This window comes from Callithrix jacchus, chromosome 8, assembly GCF_049354715.1.
Source record: "Callithrix jacchus isolate 240 chromosome 8, calJac240_pri, whole genome shotgun sequence".
NCBI lineage: Eukaryota > Metazoa > Chordata > Mammalia > Primates > Cebidae > Callithrix > Callithrix jacchus.
The window spans coordinates 126,107,167-126,120,042 of record NC_133509.1 but is presented as its reverse complement, the minus strand read 5'-3'; the positions used below and the strand labels follow the sequence as shown (position 1 = coordinate 126,120,042).

General features: G+C 50.4%; 1 protein-coding gene across 2 annotated transcripts in view; it reads left to right on the top strand.

The window, feature by feature from the left end:
• Window positions 1-5,719: 5,719 nt before the first annotated feature.
• GPR68 (G protein-coupled receptor 68) overlaps window positions 5,720-12,876 on the top strand; it is a 29,524-nt gene continuing 22,367 nt past the window's right edge. The window contains exons 1-2 of one of the 2 annotated variants that reach the window (XM_035261277.3): window positions 5,720-5,781; window positions 7,126-7,181. The gene's annotated coding sequence lies outside the window, so the exon portion shown is untranslated. The remainder of the gene's footprint in view (window positions 5,782-7,125; window positions 7,182-12,876) is intronic. The other variant, XM_035261278.3, reaches the window with a different exon arrangement.

Genomic DNA, 12,876 nt, shown 5'->3' with positions numbered 1-12,876 from the left:
ACTGCCATCCATGCTGTTTTGAGCCAGACTGAGTGGCGGCCACCCGCAGTCTTCATCCTGTGTGGTCTTTATAGGACTTGACACCCAGCCAGGCACTCCTTGGCACCCTCAGCATCTGCTGAGTGCTTCTCTGTCCCTCTGGGACAGCTCTGTTCTGCCCGCTCCTTCGTCCCTTCACTCATCCCTCCCAGGGACATCAGGGATCACTGGGCAGAGCCCTGGGTCCCACCTCCACCGCACCCCTGCTCTGCATCCACCCTTCAGGCCTGACCGCCCCCCCTCCCTACGCAGGGAGGGCTTGTGGAGGTGACCTCCAGCCAACCTCTCCTGACCTGTAGGCTGGGACTACTGCCTTCCTCAACCCAGCTTCCCTGTTCCCAGGATCATCTCTGCAGCCTCAGGAGCCTGAGATTCGAGCTGGACCCCTTCTTTCCTCACATCCCATATTTCAGAGGTCACGTCCTATACCTGAGGATGGGGTGGGAATCTGGGCCCCTCCCCTCTGTGGGGGCAGTCCCTGTCCTAGGTCATACCCTCCAGCTGACTGGTCTCGCTGCCTCAGGCTCTCCCCCTACTCTTCACTGGCTCCAGCCGGCTTTTGATCCCATTGGTTCTATAGGACAGCTCCTGCCAAGGTCACTAATCCAGAGCCAACTTCTCAGCCCTTATTGTCACTTCTCAAGAGGTGCCCTGACTCAGGCGACCTTCCTATTTAGAACACTCCCCTCTGCACTGGCCACACCCTGAGCAGCACAAGGTCAGGCATAACCAGGTCCACACATGTGTGTGTCTTTCCACCAGGCCAGACTTTTGTTGATGCTCTTTTTTTTTTTTTGAGATGGAGTTTTGCTATTGTTGCCCAGGTTGGAGTGCAGTGGTGCCATCTCCTCTCACTGCAACCTCTGCCTCCCAGGTTCAAGTGATTCTCCTGCCTCCGGCTCCTGAGAGCTGGGATTACAGGTGTGAACCAACATGCTCGGCTAATTTTTGTATTTTTAGTAGAGATGGGTTTTCACCATGTTGGCCAGGCTGGTCTCGAACTCCTGACTTCAAGTGATCTGCCCGCCTTGGCTTCCCAAAGTGCTGGGATTACAGGCGTGAGCCACTGCACCTGGCCTCCTTTGGTTATTTTAAAATGTACAATAAGTTATTGTTGACTGTAGTCATCATGTGTGATCAAATACTAGGTCTTACTCTATCTAAGTATATGTTTGTACCCATTAGCCGTCCTCATTCCCCGCCACCCCATTCCCCTGCCCAACCTCTGATAACCATCCTTCTACTCTCAATCTCCATGAGTTCAGTTGTTTTCATTGTTAGCTCCCTCAAATAAGAATATGTGAAGTTTCTCTTTCTGTGCCTGGCTTATTTCACTTCACATAATGAGCTCCAGTTCCATCCATATGGCAAAGGACAACGTCTCACTCTTTCTTATGGCTGAGTAGTACTCCGCTGTGTACATGTGCCACGTTTTCTTCGTCCATTCATCTGTTGATGGACACTTTGGTTGCATCTTGGCTGTTGTAAACAGCAGAGTCTTTGATGTGGGCGGAGCCTTCAGTGACAGATGCTAGGTGCTTATCAGGAGTGACAGCAAGATGATGTCAGTTGAGACGGCAGTTTCAAGCTGCTGAAGTCTTCTCTCTTCGTGGTCAGAGTCTTCTGGCGAGGACTGAGTGGAGGAGGGTGCTTGGTTATGTCCTTACCTGGCTGGACGCAGTCTTTATTGATCAGGTAAAACATGTGGTCCCTGTTGGCGAAGTGCCTTATTAAGCGTAAGATGGAGTCTTTTTCTAAGATGGAGTTACTTATGTGGAAGGTGCTCTGTACGCCAGCCCCTTGCAGACTAGGTCCTCTCTAGAGGCACGTCCAGCCCCCTTGATCATGCTTCATCAAGCGCAGGCATATCCATAACTTAAATTACCATCTATTCCCAGAAGGCTCCAACCTTGTATCTCCAGCCCCCACCTCTCCTCCAAAACTCCAGATCTGGATTTACAACTTGCATGTCCCAAACGCACCTCAAATTCAGCCTGCCCAGCACAGCTCACCATCCTCCCCTCCAAAGCGAAGCCTCTTTGTATTCCCACCTCACCACCCCTCAGGCCCCATGAATGTCTTGGGTGAATGTAAATTATAATTCGATTTTTTAAAAAAATGTGTTGCGTCTGTAGCCGTTACAAGGAGAATAGCACAAAAAACTGAGGAACTATTTGCTCTGCATTCAGAAACTACCACCAGAGGATGCTGGCCTTACCCTCACTCTTCCCCGTGTTCTGTTACTCCATCGGCTACTTTCAACGCTAAGACCCCGCTCACCTCCACAGCCAATCCCAAGCCATGACCCCCTTCAGCAGTACCATGGGGTCCTGTGGCTAAGAGAGCACCTCTGATCATGCCCCCTCCTGAGTTCCAGGGCCCCACCCTCTGCGCTGGTGTGGTGTGTGACCCGGTGGCTGGGAAATCCCCAAGTTGTAGCTGGATATTCTTTTTTTTCCTTCTGAGACAGCGTCTTATGCTGTCCCTCAGGCTGGAGTGCAGTGGTATGACTGTGGCTCACTGCAACCTCAAGTGATCCTCCTCCCTCAGCCTCCTGAGTAGCTAGGACTACAGGCACCGGCCACCACACCTGGCTATTTTTTTATTTTTATTTTTTTTTAGAAACGGGGTCTTGCTGCATTACCCAGGCTGGTCTCAAACTCCTGACCTCAAGTGATCCTGCGAATTTGGCCTCCCAAAGTGCTGGGATTACAGGCGTGAGCCACCACACCTGGCCAGAGTTTGACTCTTATCATCCATAACACTTCACAAATAATAAAACATACAATAATAGTTATTGTAAAATCCATACAATCCACACAACCAATTGATTCTCACAGAAAGCTCACTGCTATTTTCCAAACTCTTGTATTTGTAGCCAACCTGTGCTTGCAACTGACAAATGAGCGTAGCTCCAACATGAATGTGGTTGGTATTTTTTTTAATGTTACCATGTAAGACAAAAGGGAAGCAAGTCAAAGATGTATGTCAGAGCTTCACTGAAAACAAGAGTAGCTTTGTTTCACCTGGTGGTAGTTTCTGAATGCAGAGCAAATAGTTCCTCAGTTTTTTGTGCTATTCTCCTTGTAACGGCTACAGACGCAACACATTTTTTTAAAAATCGAATTATAATTTACATACCATAATATTCACCCAAGACATTCTTCTCTATCCTTCATAAGTCTGGACACACTAGACAATGAAAAACATAAATCAAGCCCAAGTTTATAACATTTACCAATTTCTGTGGTATAATGACGCTCACCATGGCCAATGTTAAGCTGCCAGCACTGAACACATCACCAAACATGGAACTGGTCTCAATCTTTTTTTTTTTTGTTTTGTTTTAGATGGAGTTTCACTCTCGTTGCCCAGGCTGGAGAGCAATGGTGCGATCTTGGCTCACCACAACCTCCACCTTCTGGGTTCAAATGATTCTCCTGCCTCAGCCTCCCGAGTAGCTGGGATTACAGGCATGCACCGCCAAGCCAGGCTAAGTTTTGTATTTTTAGTAGAGACAGGGTTTCTCCGTGTTGGTCAGGCTGGTCTCGAACTCCCAACCTCAGGTGATCCGTCTGCCTCGGCCTCCTAAAGTCCGAGATTACAGGCGTGAGCAACCATGCCAGGCCGGTCTCAATCTTTGCAATTAAAAAAATCTCAATTTTTAAAAAATCGAGATAAAATTTCCATACCATAATCACCCAAGATATCTCTATCATTCTTAAGTCTAGAAACACTAGACAAGGAAAAAAACATAAGCCCAAGTTTATCACATTTACCAGTTTCTGTGGTATAAGTACTCACCGTGGCCAAGGTCAAGCTGCCGGCACTGAGCACATCACTTAACACAGAACTGGCCAGGGAAGCTCCTGGCCCCTAAAGATTCCCTGAAAAATCACTCACATGAGGCAGATTGATTAAGAGGAGAAAAGACATACATATTTAACATGTATACATGAGAGGCTTCAGAATAAAGACTAGACCCCCTCTAGTGTAGTCCAGAAACTTATAGACTATCTTGAGATTACAGACAGAGTGGGGTCTCGGGTCCTGGCAGAGCAGGTTATGAGAGGGAGAGAAGAATTCTATTGAGGGGCAATAAAGTGATACTAAGGAGAATGACTGGATGGGCAACAGAAAGTAACTTGTAAAATTATTTGGAATTTATACGATCCTTGGAAACAGTCATTGTCTTGAAAAAGGGTCTTTTCGGATGTATTTACATTCTGGGTCTTCTTTGCTGTAATGGGTAATGAGGTGATGTGGGGGGAGTACAAGAACCACTGCTCCCCTTGGTGATGCAGTCCTTTCTTTTTATAGATAGGGGGAAAGTTTCTTCCAGCTTATTGATCTCTAAAGGTGTTGAATTCAAAATACTCATTGTACCAGGGAGCCATATTTTGGGGTGAAATATTTTGGGATTTCCTTCACCAAAAAGAGATGTGCCGTAGGACCCCATGATGTAATATCACCACCATACAGATACAATAGGTGTCACCTGAAAGCATGGGTACAAGTAAAATAATTAGGAAGTGGGGAGTCTTGAGTATTACGTTTGCTTTTCATGTAACTTACTTGATGGTAGGTTTACATAAGTTAATTTTTAATGATGGCTGTGCTGAACAACTGGCTTGCAAAACTACTGGAAATTCACTGATGTGTTTTCACAAGCCAGCACAGGTCAGCTCTGGCACTGGAAGCACCGCCCCTTAGGGATGGGCTGCAGGGGAAGAGTCAGAACCACCGAGCAGAAATGACCAAAGGAGAAGGAGCGAGAAGAGAAGAGAAGCTGGGGGCTTTGCAGAGCTCACCATCCCCACCAACGCTGGTGTGTGCAGCTGTGCCGGCTGCTGGCTGTGTCCTGGGCTGTTTCCCTCTCATTTCTGCCCTCCCAGCCCCAGGAATGGCCTTAGAGGAGGGGTACCAGGTGGGCAGGATGGTCACAGGGATTCCAGGCCCGGTAGCAGGCTCAGCTGCCCCCAAACTCAGCCCTGGAAGAGCCTAGGTTTGAAAGACGTGGTCTTCCCGAACAAAGCAATTCTGGAACAAGGCACAGAGAATGGCCCCTCTGGCTTGCCTGGAGTCAGGGAAACTCTGTCCGGGCTCTTCCCTCACCTTCCACCCTCCCTCCTTGCCCTTCTCCAGAGAGAGCAGAAAGAGTCGGTCTGGGGAATGACAGACCCCAGGCCCCGAGGCAAGCCCATCACCTCTCCATCCGTATGGGGGACAGTGATCTCCACCGGGCAGAGTCCATAGTCCGAAGTCCGGCGCAGAAATGTCCCCCCTCCAAGCTCCGGCCTTTTATCTCAGCCCCACGAAGTTAGGTTCGTCGTGTCACATCTGAGAGCAGAGACAGAACCAGCCACCTGCTCCCCATCTCCTCTCCCCCAAAGAGACCACAAATAGATCGGGCAGGGATCCAGCCAGCCTGGCAGGCAGGGAGGGAAACCTGGGCCCCTCCGAGCCTCCAGGAGCAGTCCTGGGAGACGCACCCTCCCCAGGCCGGTGGTGGGTGCGGGTGCTCTGCCGGCCTGCGCCCGCGCCCCCTGGTGTCCGGCGGGGCCTGGTGTCTGTCCCCGCGGCCGGGTGGGCAGCGGAGTCTCCGCCTCCCGCCCGAGGACCCCGCACGGCGAGCGCCGTGCAGGTCCCGCCACGCCCCGCAGGCACCGTCCCCGCGGCCACTCCCTCCCGCGGGCCCAGCAGAGCCGCAGCCGCGCTTCCTGCACCCGGGACCCGACAGAGGTGAGTGCGTCCGGGCGGCCGGGGCGAGGGCTGGCGGCGGCGGCAGCACGGGGACGCGCCCGGGGACCGCTGACCTTCAGCTAGGCCGGCTCCCCGCCAGCTCCCGGGGCGGAAAATTCAAATCCGCTCTGTGGAATAGAAGCCTTTGGGGGAAGTGGAGCGGAAGGACTGGGGCAGGTCTCTGTGCTAGGAAACAAATGAATGGGGCTCTTGGGGCCCAGGGACCTGCCACCCTCAGGGTGTCATGGGGTGGTGTTTGGGGGGATGGCAGGTCAGAGGGGCTCCCTTGCCCAGGGTTCCTGGGGTGGGGGCAGATCTCAAAAGTCCAGCACTGTCCGGACCCCCTGAGGACACAGTTGCAGCTGAGGCACAGAGAGGAGCACTACAGGAGGAGTCAAGGGACCCGTGCCCAGGCTGGAGGTCTGGGTTCAGTGGCATCCCTTAAAGCTGGGGAAATGCCATGCCACCCTGGCCCAGAGGGAGGAGAGAGGCGAGAGGAGGAGGGAGGGCACACTAACATTTACTGAATGCCCGCCTGGTGCCAGGCACTTCTCACACATTATTTTGTTTAACTGTCTCGTTTTATCCTTCATTCATTTATTCAGCAAAACGGGCACTCTGCTGGGCTTTGGCCTGAGGTGGAGGGAGCTGGTCACTGCCCTTGTAACTCACACTCTACGTGAGAGACAGACTGTTATTCAGAGTGGCCACTGCCCTGCTTCTCCTTCCTGCCCAAGATGATCAGAATCAAACTAAGAGGCTGCGGGCAATACACCCGTAGACCAATGAGAAAGCCCTAAGCCCACACCATCACCATTCAAGGGGCTCTTCTGTATCCACAGCATCATACACACCAGTCACCCAGAGAAGTCCCAGGATCTAGTTGCTTTCGGGTTTCAGTTCAGAGTCACCTCTTCCAGGAAGGCTTCCCTGACTTCCCACCCAAAGTAAAAAGACCAGAAGCTTCTTACTTTGGCTCCTGAGGCGTGGCTCCTCCCTGCCCATTATCTTCCAATCATACCTGTTATCAGAATGTTGTTTTTGCTGTGTTCGTCCCGGTCTTCCCTTCTAATCAGTTTCAAAAAACCTCAGACCCCTCAAGTTCCAGGTGGAAGTCTTGACTGGGGAGTGGGGTCACATAAGCTTTCCATGGGCATCAGGGGATGAAGGGATAGCTTAACATTTATTATTGAGCATTACTAGGGGCAGGATATACATATATTCCATGTCTAGTATATGCATAATGTTCTTATTTGAATATTTTACCTTGGGAGCTGGAATACCACGAGACCTCTACTCAAAAATGGAAACTGGAAACTTATGTCTTATCATCACTATTTTCAGATACCACCTGTGCTTCTCAACTTCTGGGCAGAGTTCATCATTTCCAGGCCCCTGAGGTACAAATCCTGTTACCTCCGATTAACCCCTGGGGCTCCTGACTGAGTACAGAGAGCAGATAGGAACCCACCTTCTAAAGAGGGTGGCCGGCTTCCAGCTCTCAGAGACTCTCAGAGCCTCCAGCTGCTCTCCCTCTAACCCCTGTTCCTACTTCCCCCTCCCCAGTACTGACTGTGTGTGTTGGGGGTTGGAGATTGTGAAGTGTGGGGGCTGCTGTTGGTGGAAGTCCTGATAGGGGAGTGGGGTCAGGCCCCAGCAATGAAGAGGACCTGGACCCAGTGGTCAATTCCAGGGCAAGGGGGAACATCCCACTCTTGGTTCTACTACACAAATACATTATTTTTTAAAAAAGAAATTATAATCTACTTCCAGAAATAAAAAATCCGTACCCCTTGCCACAAAGGAAGGTAATTAAACAAATAAAAGCAAGGGACTGGGCAGATAAAAGCAAGGAACTAGGCAGCAGCGTTACTGAACTTTAGCAGCTGGGGACATACCTGAGGCCTGCTCTCTAGGCTACAAAAGGAGAGAAGCAAGGATGAGAGTGGTTAAAGACAACGAGCACCCACGTGAGGCTTTCTCCTTAGTGTAATAAAACTGATCAAGAAAGGACTGGGGCCGGGCGTGGTCGCTCACACTGGTAATCCCAACACTTTGGGAGGCTGAGGTGGGTGGATCACCTGAGGTTGGGAGTTCGAGACCCGCCTGACCAACATGGTGAAACCCCATCTCTACTAAAAATACAAAAGTTAGCAGAGTGTGGTGATGCATGTCTGTAATTCCAGCTACTTGGGAGGCTGAGGCAAGAGAATTGCTTGAATTTGGGAGGTAGAGGTTGTAGTGAGTAGAGATTGTGCCATTGCACTCCAGCCTGGGTGGCAGAGTGAGATTCTCTCTCAAGAAAAAAAAAAAAAAAAAAAAAAAAGGCTTGCACAGGGAATAATAAAAATAATCACTGACTCCTTCAGTCAGCACCTCCTGAGTGCAGAGCGCCCGGCAGTGCCTAGAGTGATATAAAACAAATCTTCAGTTCATCTTGTTATCAACTAAAGGGCTACTTCTTCCAGGAAGTCCACCATGATATGCCCTTCACAAGCTAAACCTCTCCTGCTGTAACGCTTACCATGTTTCATTGCAATGGCTTATTGTCTTCCACTCGTGAGTGTAAATTTCATAAGAACAACCACTAGGTCTGTCTTGCTCACCTCACTGTCCTGGCACCTGCCTTACCCCAGCCGCAGAGCCTAGAGCACAGGTGTTAAATGAACTGATGAATGAATAACTGAGTGAGGCTCCCTGACTTGGATCCTCTTGGCCCCTTCCAGTTATGCCTTTCTTTCCTTCTCCCTGCCCTCCTTCCTGTCCTTATCTAAACCCTCCATCCTTCAAAGCCCTGCCAAGGTTCCAGCTTCTGCAGAGGCCTTTTTTAACCAAGAGACCCAAGCTGAGCCCTCCTGCCCTTGAATATTCCATGGTTGGCAATACATATACCCAGGGTGCATTCAGTTCCATGTCCAGTGTGTTCCCCACACCTCCAGAGGGCAGGGGCTGTGGGTGACACATAAACCACAGGTGCTCAGGAAACACTGTGGAGTGGCTCCACTTGGGCCACGCTCCAAGGACGCAGCTGTGTTGGGTCTCAACAGCTGTATTAGTTTCCTGTTGCTGTGGAACGAATTACCACCAATTTAGCATCTTAAAACAACACACATTCATTATTTTAGAATTCTAGAGGTGAGAATAGGGTCTCATAGGGCTAAAAGTAAGGTGTTAGTAGGGCCAGCCAGGTCCTTTGTGGAGATTCAGGGGAGACTCCATTCCCTTGCCCTTGTCAACATCTCAGGCCTGCCTGCATTTCTTGGCTTGTGGTCCCCTCCCATCTTCAAAGCTGACAATGGTTGGTGGAGCCCTCCCCTCACTGCATCACTCAGATTCTCTCTTCTGCCTCCCTCTTATGCCCTTGTGATGACATTGGGCCCACGTTGATAACCCAGGATTGTCTCCCCATCTTGAAGTCTTTGTCACATTTGCAAAGTCCCTTTAATGTGTAAGATAACATGTTCACAGGTACTGGGGATTAGAACACAGTCATCTTTTTTTCTTTTTCTTTTCCTTTTTCTTTTTTTTAACAGTCTTGCTCTGTTGCCCAGGCTGGAGTAGAGTGGCATGATCTTGGCTCACTGCAACCTCCATCTCCTGGGTTCAAGTGATTCTCATGCCTCAGTCCCCCAAGTAGCTGGGACTACAGGCATGTACCACCATGCTTGGCTAAAATTTTTGTTTGTTTGTTTGTTTTTGAGACGGAGTTTCGCATTGCACCCAGGCTGGAGTGCAATGGTGCGATCTTGGCTCACCGCAACCTCCGCCTCCTGGATTCAGGCAATTCTCCTGCCTCAGCCTCCTGAGTAGCTGGGATTACAGGCACGTGCCACCATGCCCAGCTAATTTTTGTATTTTTAGTAGAGATGGGGTTTTACCATGTTGACCAGGATGGTCTTGATCTCTTGACTTCGTGATCCACCCGCCTTGGCCTCCCAAAGTGCTGGGATTACAGGCGTGAGCCACCGCGCCCGGCCGGTATTTTTTTTAGTAGAGACAGTAGAGACAGGATTTTCCAATGTTGGCCAGGCTGGTCTCAAACTCATGACCTCAAATGATCCGCCTGTATCAGCTTCCCAAACTGCTGAGATTACAGGTGGGAGCCCGCACCCTGTCAAGGGCACAGTCATCTTTGAGGGCTGGTGCTCTGCCTACCACAGTAGCTGTCCCTGGTAGTCACAGGATACGCTGGCTGGTGGAATATTCCTAGTAGCTGACATTTACTGCTCCAGGCACATTACAGGACACTCCATGAGTTAGGTACCATCATTGTCATTTCACAGATGAGGAACAGAGGTTAAGTAACTTTGCACGTGGTAGAGCTGGGATTTGAACCTAGGCAGTGGGGCTCCAGGGTGTACCTTCCTGGCCTCTAGGCTACACTGCCTCTCTGGCGCCATTATTGCCCTCAAGATGCCTGGAACAGGCCAAGAAGATCTGAAGCCTAGCTCGGGGGGAGAATTTTCCCCAAGGTTTTCTAGGTAAGGCCCCTGTCTAAGCTACAAATTCTCTGCCAGTGCTCTGTCATTTCAGCCCTTCCTCACCCCTCCCACCATCCACACCTCATTATAGGCACCTAAGCCATGATCGAAGAGGGTGGGAGGGAGAGCTGCCGATGGTTCTCTTTAGGGGTTCCAGGCAGTTAAGGCTGGAAAAGTTTCTGTGTGCCAAACACCACTCACATCCATCCCTGTCCTCTCCCAGCATCCACACACGAAGTCCTATGAGCCCCATAGGAGGCAAATCTGATGTAGCAAATCAAAGAAAAGTAATCACCATGTACCTAGTTCACTGCCACAAAGAAGCCTACACTCTTAAACCAGATTGGAACACAGAAGCCTTCCATGGGCATCGGGGGAGGCAGGGATGGCTTAACGTTTACTCTTGAGCATTCCTAGGGCAGGCACAGTTCTAGGAGTTTCATACTTACTCAGTTAACACCACAACCCCGCGCAGTACTGTTTCTTGTTGTTCTGGTTTTTGGTGTTTTGTTTTTGAGATGGAGCCTTGCTGCGTAGCCCAGGCTGGAGTGCAGTGGCATAATCTCGGCTCACTGCAACCTCTGCCTCCTTTCATCGATCCCCCTGCCTCAGCCTCCCAAGTAGCTGGGATTACAAGCGGGCATTACCATGCCTGGGTAAGTTTTGTATTTTTAGCAGAGACTGGTTTCACCATGTTGGCCAGGCTGGTCTTGAACTCCTGGTCTCAAGTGATCTGTCTGCCTCAGCCTCCCAATGTGTTGAAATTACAGGCATGAGCCACCACACCTGGCCCAGTACTGTTATTATCTCCATTTTGCATATCAGGAAACTGAGGCACACAGAGTATGTCACTTATTTAAGGTCACATAGCCAATAAGTGGAGGAGCCAGGACTGGGGCCATTCTCCATAAGCAGAGAATGAAGGCAGAGGCTGACCAGGGCTGAACAGCCCCGGCCTGGGCTGTGCTACTTCCGTCAGCAAAGCCCCCTCTTGTGCCTTCCCAGCATAACCTGTTATTTTTGGACCTGTCGAAGCTGATATCCTGGTTTCTATGTCAACCACACTTCCATTTAATTAATTTATTTCCTTTTTTCTTCTTCTTCTTTAAATAGAGACAGGGTCTTGCTATGGCTATGGCTGTAGACTTGCCTGGGCTCTTATTGAAGTCCTCACCTCAAATGATCCTCCCACCTCAGCCTCCCAAGGTGCTGGGATTACAGGCATGAGCCACCCACGCCCAGCCTTCAAGTAGATTTCTTGACAGCACCTTTATATGTGATTCTTACACCAGTCTTCACTGTTAACCCCATTTTAAAGAGGCAGAAACCAAGGCGTAGGGAGGCTGCAGAACTTGCCAGAGCTCTCAGAGCCAAAAAGCAGCAGATGTGGAATTCAAACCCAGGCATTCAGATGCCCAAGTCCCCTGTACTCCCCCTCTCCCAAACAGTCTCAGCCTGAGCAAGCCCAACCTGAAGCCTTCCTCCTGGAGTCCCAAGTCCAGCCAGGAATGTGACATGGGCTCCCCAGGCCTCCAGATGTGTGTGCTCACACTTTGTCTGGACTTGTTCCTCCCTGGCCTCCAAACGTTCTGCCCTCAGATGTCCCCATTAGTCACAGTCTGAGAGCCCTCGGATTAGCTGGATGGGAGTAGAGGCAACTTTGTGGTGGTCATCAGCTTGTCCCATTCATCAGCTCAGGCCTGAGCCTGCTGGACTGTGGTTGTTGCCAGAAGCAATAACTCTTAGGAAAGAAAACCAGACTCTTTGTGCCTGAAACTGTCCTGAGAGGTACTTGACTCATCATCAGCGAGTATTTCCCAAAAGGAAAATTACCGACCTGATTTGGCAGCTGGATGCTCTGCTCTAGAACGCTCATGATGACAGGAAGCACAGGACAGGGTGGATCAGCAAGCGAAGGCTCAGGCCTGAGCAGGGACTGAGACAAGCTGGCACTAGAAGCTTGGGAGGAAGTAGGGACTCATTCTGTTGTTTAGGGGATAAAGAGGGATTTCCGGTAAGGCCAGCCAGCTGTGCTAATTGGAAGAGCGAAGTGGAAAAACAGTAATTTTCAAAAATATATCTTCTGTGCATTCTGAGATATATGCACATTCTTCTATGAGTATGAGTTTGCAGTGAGGATATATCTGATGCATCCTTTTCAGTATCAATCAGACTCAGCAGGAAGCAGATGCCACCCTCAGTCAAGGTAACTGATGGGAGTTTAACACAAAAGTGTGGACAGGGCTAAGGGAGCCTAAGGGATGGAGGGTCTGGCGTGCCTCCGGAGCTGTTACTAGCCCTAGGGTTGCAGGAGGAAGGGAGAGAGAAGGGCGGGAGAAAGACTGGACAGGAGCTGAGCTGACACCTTCAGCCAAGGGAAGCAGCCAACCTGAAGTGACCCTGGCAGAGTGCATCAATATTCCCGGGTCTTCACTCTCCTCCCATCCTCTGATCTTCAGTTAGTGCTTCCTGTCCAACCCTAGCAGACCCTGGAGGGCAGGGAGCCAGTGACATAATCCTTAGAGTAGGGGGATGGAGACTGGATCTGGATAGGTGCGTAGAAAGTATACAGCTCCCTTCTAGTGCGGGAGCCTCTTTCTCACATTTCTTTGGC